The sequence below is a fragment of the Ovis canadensis genome, chromosome 1 (genome assembly GCF_042477335.2).
Source record: "Ovis canadensis isolate MfBH-ARS-UI-01 breed Bighorn chromosome 1, ARS-UI_OviCan_v2, whole genome shotgun sequence".
Classification (NCBI taxonomy): domain Eukaryota; kingdom Metazoa; phylum Chordata; class Mammalia; order Artiodactyla; family Bovidae; genus Ovis; species Ovis canadensis.
In genome coordinates this window covers 79686976-79695367 of record NC_091245.1, presented here as the reverse complement: position 1 = coordinate 79695367, position 8392 = coordinate 79686976, and the positions used below count along the sequence as shown (strand labels likewise).

The 8392-nt window shown below is 39.5% G+C and overlaps 1 non-coding gene across 1 annotated transcript; it reads right to left on the bottom strand.

The window, feature by feature from the left end:
* Positions 1-1026: 1026 nt before the first annotated feature.
* Positions 1027-1098, bottom strand: TRNAS-GGA (transfer RNA serine (anticodon GGA)). Its single transcript has one exon. It is a non-coding gene; the product is annotated as a tRNA-Ser (tRNA).
* Between the last annotated feature and the right edge of the window lie 7294 nt (positions 1099-8392).

Sequence of the window (8392 nt, the reverse complement as noted above, 5' to 3'; positions counted from 1 at the left end):
AGAGTTCCCACATACCTTCTCTCTCAACATACACACAGCCTCCTCCATTATTGACACCTCCTCCATTATTGACCAGAGTGCTGCATTTGTTGCAATGATGAATCCACCTTAAAGCATCATTGCTACCCTAAGTCTATAGTCTACATGACAGCTCATTCTTGATGTATATTTTATGAGTTTTGACACATGTATAATAACATGTATCTGCCATTGTATTATTGTACAATGATATTGTACATTGATATCATTGTACAAAATACTTTCACTGAACTGAAAATCCTCTGTTGTCTACCTGTTCATCCCACCCTATCCCTTAATGTCTGGTAACCACTGATCTTTTTATTGTCTTCATCAGTTCAGTTCAGTTCAGTCGCTCAGTCGTGTCCAACTCTTTGCAACCCCATGAATCGCAGCACACCAGGCCTCCCTATCCATCACCAACTCCCAGAGTTCACTCAAACTCATGTCCATCAAGACAATGATACCATCCAGCCATCTCATCCTCTGTCATCCCCAACTCCTCCTGCCCCCAATCCCTCCCAGTATCAAGAGTCTTTTCCAAGGAGTTAATCCTTTTCGCATGAGGTGGCCAAAGCGTTGGAGTTTCAGCTTCAGCATCAGTCCTTCCAATGAACACCCAGGACTGATCTCCTTTAGGATTGACTGGTTGGGTCTCCTAGAGGTCCGAGGGACTCTCAAGAGTCTTCTCCAACACCACAGTTCAAAAGCATCAATTCTTCGGCACTCAGCTTTCTTCGTAGCCCAAATCTCACATCCATACATGACCAATGGAAAAACCATATCCTTGCCTAGACAGACCTATGTTGGCAAGGTAATATCTCTGCTTTTCAATATGCTATCTAGGTTGGTCATAACTTTACCTCCAAGTAGTAAGTGAAAGTGAAGTCGCTCAGTCATGTCCTACTCTGTGACCCCATGGACTGTAGCCTACCAGGCTCCTCCCTCCATGGGATTCTCCAGGCAAGAGTACTGGAGTGGGTTGCCATTTCCTTCTCCAGGGGGATCTTCCCGACCCAGGGATCAAACCTGGGTCTCCTGCATTCCAGGCAGATGCTTTAACCTCTGAGCCACCAGGGAAGCCCTGCCATCTTCTATATATGGCTTCAATTTTGTCTCATTCCCCTATATCAAGTTGGCAGAAGATGAAAAAGCAAGTGACGAAAGCATGCCTGGTTTTTTGAAAAACTGACTTATAAGTAAACTTTAAAAGTTGATGGAAGTACTTGCTAGCTGTGAAACCACATTCCAGCAACAACCCCATACCATGGAATGAGGAGTATAATTTTAGACGGAGAGTACTACTTTTCTTTAAAATAGTCCACCCCTCTGGCCATCTTTTCTTCAAATCAAACTTGCCCTAAGGGACATCACCTAAAGTCCACTCAGAAATTACCCCGGGTCAGAGTTCTGAACATCTTGGTGGAATGCAACATTCTTTAACATTCTTCACCAAATCTAAATATGGCTCCTCATAGTCCTTCTATAAATTAATAAAATAGCTTCTAGTCATCATACTTCCATATTCTTTCTTTCACTCTCTGTCTCTTCTCTTTCTTCTTTTTCTCCTCTTCTACCATGCCACATCTCTCTCAATAGACAATAGCAGAGCAGGGATAGAAAAACTAATAAAAATCTCAAATAGGAAAAAAGAGTGGAAAACAAGATAGTCACAACAATTAACTGCAGATGAGTGGGCACTATTAACACCTTTTTCAGGTAAGAGATGATGTCCCCAGATTAGACTATAATCTCTGGTGGGAACTTTCTTGCCCATTGCTGTCTTTTATCACTGGCTCCAGACCTATCCCTTAAAATCTTAGCAGATTCTGATTTATCTGTTTCCAGACAGTTCCATGTGATAGTAACCAAATTATTTTCCTGGGTATAATTTTGTAGACTACCTGATTTCTTTATTTCCTCACTCCCATGCCATTTTCTCACACGTCAATAGTATCTACCTTGAAGCCATCTGATATATTATACTTAATTGAGAAGAAAATTTCTATTGTCTGATCTTTGTCACAGGCTTGTTTACCTGAAAAATCTTAATAAATCTTTGTTGCCCTAAGCTCTTTAAAGTCTCGTTTCTTACTGTTTGTGGGTATAGAAGTAGTGTTTCCAGTTTTCCAGCAGTTTTTCCAACTCCTGGTCATTAAGTCGCTAAGCAGTGTCCAGCTCTTCGCAACCTCATGGACCACCAGGCTCCACTGTCCATGGGATTTCCCAGGCATACTGGAGTGAGTTGCCATTTCCTTCTCTAGGGAATCTTTCCAACCCAGGAATTGAAACCGCATCTCCTCTTGGCAAGTGGATTCCTTACCACTGAGCCACCAGGATTTCTGGAATCTTTCTATCTCCTTTTATTTATGCTTTCAAACTGCCAGTTCTTCCTATTTTTTGTTGCTTTGTAATACAATGCCAAATGCAGTCAGATGCAACTAAGGCACAATTAGATGTCTGTACCTCTAGAGCTTCAGATTTTGCCCATGATTGACTGACTTCTAAGCAGTTATAACTTCACCAAATGTTTTGCCACTCCATTTTGCCAGCCTCCAACATACATTTTCTTACCATCTCATGATTATTAAGCCAATGACACATGTTTTAATTATTATTGTAGAAGCAATTTTCAAGGGTCCAATTTTCACATTAATTAAAGACAAGCTAGCTGATGTAACAAGAACTCAAAAATTCTATTTTTTGCAGGGGGGAGGTGGTTGCTATTTTTATTTTTTACTTAGATTTTTTTTTTTTTACTTTACAATATTGTATTGGTTTTGCCATACATTGACATGAATCCACCATGGGTGTACATGTGTTCCCCATCCTGAACCCCCCTCCCACCTCCCTCCCCATCCCATCCCTCTGGGTTATCCCAGTGCACCAGCCCCGAGAACCCTGTATCATGCATCAAACCTGGACTGGTGATTCATTTCATATATGATAATTTACACATTTCAATGCCTTCTCCCAAATCATCCCACCCTCGCACTCTCCCACAGAGTCCAAAAGACTGTTCTGTACATCTGTGTCTCTTGCTGTCTCACATACAGAGTTATCTTTACCATCTTTCTAAATTCCATATGTATGCATTAGTATACTGTATTGGTGTTTTTCTTTCTGGCTTACTTCACTCTGTATAATCAGCCCCAGTTTCATCCACCTCATTAGAATGGATTCAAATGTATTCTTTTTAATGGCTGAGTAATACTCCATTGAGTATATGTACCACAGCTTTCTTATCCATTCATCTGCTGATGGACATCTAGGTTGCTTCCATGTCCTGGCTATTATAAACAGTGATGCGATGAACATTGGGGTACACATGTCTTTTTCAATTCTGGTTTCCTCAGTGTGTATGCCCAGCAGTGGGATTCCTGGGTCATATGGCAAGAACTCACAAATTTTAAGTGGCCTAATCACATTAGAAGTTTATTACTCACTTCTATAAAGTTCAGAGTGAATTTTCCTGATCTGTGGATGTCTCTCCTTCTCCAGAGAACTAAGCTGCACCATCTATGGCACCACCATCTTCTAATGTCATCTTGTTGAGTTTTGATATTACTGGAAAGGGAAGACACAATGGGGAAGAAACGACATCTTAAAAACTCATAACCTTTCTACTCATGTTTCATGGGGTATGTAGAAATGGCAGCATCTTCTTGGATGAAGGGTTTGGTTAGCTTTCTGTGTCTCACACATCATTAGAAAATGCTGCTACTGCTGCGTCGCTTCAGTCGTGTCCAACTCTGTGTGACCCCAGAGACGGCAGCCCACCAGGCTGCCCCATCTCTGGGATTCTCCAGGCAAGAACACTGGAGTGGGTTGCCATTTCCTTCTCCAGTGCATGCAAGTGAAAAGTGAAAGTGAAGTCACTCATTGGTGTCCGACTCTTCGCAACCCCATGAACTGCAGCTTACCAGGCTCCTCCGCCCATGGAATTCTCCAGGCAAGAGTACTGGAGTGGGCTGCCATTGCCTTCTCTGAAAGAGAAGAAAATGCTAGAGGCAGGTAAATGACAATTCCGGAATTAGTTTGGAAAAGTACATGGAGAATATTTATTAAAAATTAGCACATACTTCACAAACACAAAACTTGACTATAAAATTGTTAGCAGATCAATATCACCAAATAAAGCAGGACAAACTATTGCACAGTAATTCAAAGCTGATATTTAAATTATTTTAAAAAGCAATTAATGAATAACAACAAAAATACAATGTACTTGGTTACAGGCATTAAACTAAAAAAAGTAGAAGTGAGAGAAACAAACAGTGACACAGAATCATGAGATTCTTATAAATACTAAACCACAAGGAATTGAGAGGAGGTGAGTAAAGAAATGGTGGCTGAATTAGCAGTAAGATTCTACCATACACTCACCAGGTTGGCTGAAATTATAGTAATTGATCTGAAAATATCAAGTGTTAGGATGTAGAATACTTTAAACTCTTTTACTCTGGTAATTAGGCTTCTCTGGTGGTTCAGACAGTAAAGAATCTGCCTGTGATTCTGGAGACCCAGGTTCAATCACTGGGTTAGGAAGATCCCCCTGGAGAAGGGAATGGCTACCTTCAGTATTTTTGCCTGGAAAATCCTACTGATAGAGGAGCCTGGTGGTCTATAGTCCATGGAGTTGCTAAGAGTTAGATACAACTGAGCAACTAACACACACACTCTGCTAATTGAAGTGATAATTGGTAAAACCACATTAAAAAATGGCAAAATCTACCAGTTCTGACCACATTCCTTCCTATTGCCTAACAGTCCATTGTTAATTTTGTATTCAACCAAACTGTGTATCAATATGCAATAGCAAACACATATGAGAATGTTCCTAGTAGCCTTGCCAGTAACAGAAACAGAAGAAGCCCAAATTCCATCACTAATAAAATAAAATTTCTAAAGTGTATTTTCAAGCAATGAAATACTATAGAATAATGATTAAGGGCACACTACTACTATATGCCATCAAGTGGATGAATGTCACAACATAAAATGGAGTGTAAAGAGCCAGACACAAAAATACATACTGTATTACTTGCTTTAATAAAGCACACAAAGAGGAAAATCTAACCTGTGGTATTAAACTTAGAGTAAAATTAGAATAATGGTTACATTTTGGCTGCAGTGGAGGCAGGGTCAGTAGGTAAGTAATACTGTGCTGTGCTAAGTCGTTTCAGTTGTATCCAAGTCTGTCCGACGCTATGGACTGCAGCCTTCAAGGCTCCTCTGCCCGTGGGATTCTCCAGGCAAGAATACTGGAGTGGGTTGCCATGCCCTCCTGCAGGGAATCTTCCTGACCCAGGGATAGAACACACAGCTGCTGGACCTCATACATAGATAAGTAGTAGATGAGTGCATTAAGGGAGGTTTCTAAGATGCTGGCATTGTTAAATATCTTCATCTGCATAGTTACACTTGACTGTATTCACTTAGTGAAAATGAATTTGTTAGGCCCTCTATGTACTTTCAGAGAAAAGTTATCAATATTTTCATTACTAAATTTCCATTATTTCTTTTTAGCTGTGGACAACATTATCTGAAAGGAATTAGTCTACCAACAAAACTACATTTATTGACTGTTAACACTGTTTTTCTTATCAGTTCAGTTCAGTTCAGTTGCTCAGTCGTGTCCGACTCTGCAACTGCAGGGACTGCAGCACGCCAGGCCTCCCTGTCCATCATCAACTCCCAGAGTTTACTCAGAGTCATGTCCCTCAAGTCAGTGATGCCATCCGACCATCTCATCTTCTCTTGTCCCCTTCAGTCTTTTCCAGCATCAGAGTCTTTTCCAATGAGTAAGTTCTTCATAACAGGTGGCTGGAGTATTGGCGTTTCAGCTTCAGCAGCAGTCCTGAACTGATTTCAGGACTGATTTCCTTTAGGATAGACTGGTTGGATCTCCTTGCAGTTCAAGGGACTCTCAAGTGTGTTCTCCAACACCACAGTCCAAGAGCATCAATTCTTTGGTGCTCAGCTTTCTTTATAGTCCAACTCTCACATCCATACATGACTACTGGAAAAAAAAAACACAGCTTTAACTAGATGGACCTTTGTTAGCAAACTAATGTCTCTGCTTCTCAATATGCTGTCTAGGTTGGTCATAGCTTTCTTCCAAGGAAGAAGAGTTGTGTGTTTTTTGTTTGTTTGTTTGTTTGTTTTTCATGGCTGTAGTCACCATCTGCAGTGATTTTGGAGCCCAATAAAATAACAGTTCTCACTGTTTCCATTGTTTCCCCACCTATTTGCAATGAAGTGATGGGACCAGATGCCATAATCTTAGTTTTCTGAATGTTGAGTTTTAAGCCAAATTTTTCACTCTCCTTTTTCACTTTCATCAAGAGGCTCTTTAGTTCTTTGCTTTCTGCTGTAAGGGTGATGCCATATGCATATCTGAGGTTATTGATATTTCTCCCAGCAATCTTGATTCCAGCTTGTGCTTCATCCAGCCTGGCATTCTGCATGATATACTCTACATATAAGTTAAATAAGCAGGCTGACAGTATACAGCCTTGACATACTCCTTTCCCAATTTGGAACCAGTCTGTTGTTCCATGTCCAGTTCTAACTGTTGCTTCTTGACCTGCATACAAATTTCTCAGGAAGCAAGTAAAGTGGTTTGGTATTCCCATCTCTTGAAGAATTTTTCACCAGTTTGTTATGATCAACACAGTCAAAGGCTTTGGCATAGTCAATAAAGCAGAAATAGATGTTCTTCTGGAATTCTCTTGCTTTTTTGATAGTCCAACAGATGTTGATAATTTGATCTCTGGCTCCTCTGGCTTTTCTAAATCCAGCTTGAACATTGGGAAGTTCACAGTTCGCATACTGTTGAAACCTGGCTTGGAGAATTTTGAGCATTACTTTGCTAGTGTGTGAGATAAGTGTAATTGTGCAGTAGTTTGAACATTCTTTGGGATTGCCTTTCTTTGGGATTGGAATGAAAACTGACCTTTTCCAGTCCTGTGGCCACTGCTGAGTTTTCCAAATTTGCTGGCATATTGAGCGCAGCATTTTCACAGCATCATCTTTTAGTATTTGAAATAGCTCAACTGGAATTCCATCACCTCCACTGACTTTGTTCATACTGATCCTTCCTAAGGCCCACTTGACTTTTCTTACACTCTTTCAAAATTTTTCTTATACTCTTGAGTTCATAATGTTATTTACAATACTGCATAAGTTTTACTAATAATAATGAAATTAAATCCAGACAATAAGCAAGTTTCAGTGCTAGTAGTTACCAATTTTGACCATCACTCAGCACTTTATCCAAAGTTGATCATCCAAAGGACAAGTTCATTTCATTATAGTGACCGTCTGACTAGTAGGTCTAGTCAAAGTATTTGATACATTAACTTGGTCCAATAATTTCCATGATGTTGCCATTCACTACTTCTTAACTTCAAAATGTGCTTCTTTATTTTTGGCCCAGAGCAAAAAAAAAGAAAAGCTTTATTTGCCTGTTATTCTAATCCAGGGAATTCAACAGTTTCAAAAAATTGTTGAAGTATTGAAAATACCCTAGATTTCCATGCTTGTAATCATGGACCTTTAGCGACCTGAGAACCAATAGCATATTATTTCTATTGTGTGTGTTAAGTCACTTCACTCATGTCCCAACTCTATGGATGCCAGGCTGTTCTGGCAGAAATCCACGGGATTTTCCAGGCAAGAATACTGGGGTGGGTTGCCATGCCCTCCTCTAGGGGATCTTCCCGACCCATGGATTGAATCCACATTTTCTGCATCTCCTTCTTTGCATGCAGATTCTTTACCACTGAGCCACCCCACTGGGGAAGCTCTATTTCTATTGTAGCTTAGATTAAGAAGGGAAGAGCCTTTTTTCTTAATTGTCCTTAGTAAATGGTTTCTTATTGAACAACTTAAGATGTCTGCAATAGAAACATTTTAAATGCTTTATATTTGAGCTGCAAATATGATCTTCTGTTTATTGAGTTATTTTCTTTTACTAGTTTTTCAGGTAATCAAGATAGTTTTCTGATTTTTATATCTTTTATGCCAATGCATTAATTTTAATACAAGGTTTTTATTTATTTATTTAGAGGGCAGATGGTGTTCATCTTACTCTATTAAGCACTTTGTTAAGTGCTGTATCTATTGCAATGACTTTATCTTCAAAAGACTCAGTGTCAGTATATGAAGAAAAAACATAAAAATAAATACAGTAAACTCTGAGATACACACCAAGTGCAATGAATACACTGAGGAAATAGGAATGAATTCAATTTAGTGAAAAAAGAAAACTGTAGAAAATAGATATCATCAGGGCCTTGAAGGATTTGTAAGAATAATTTACACCTGTGAGGCATTTATTTACAAGCATGTTTCATTTTTCCTCAAGAAA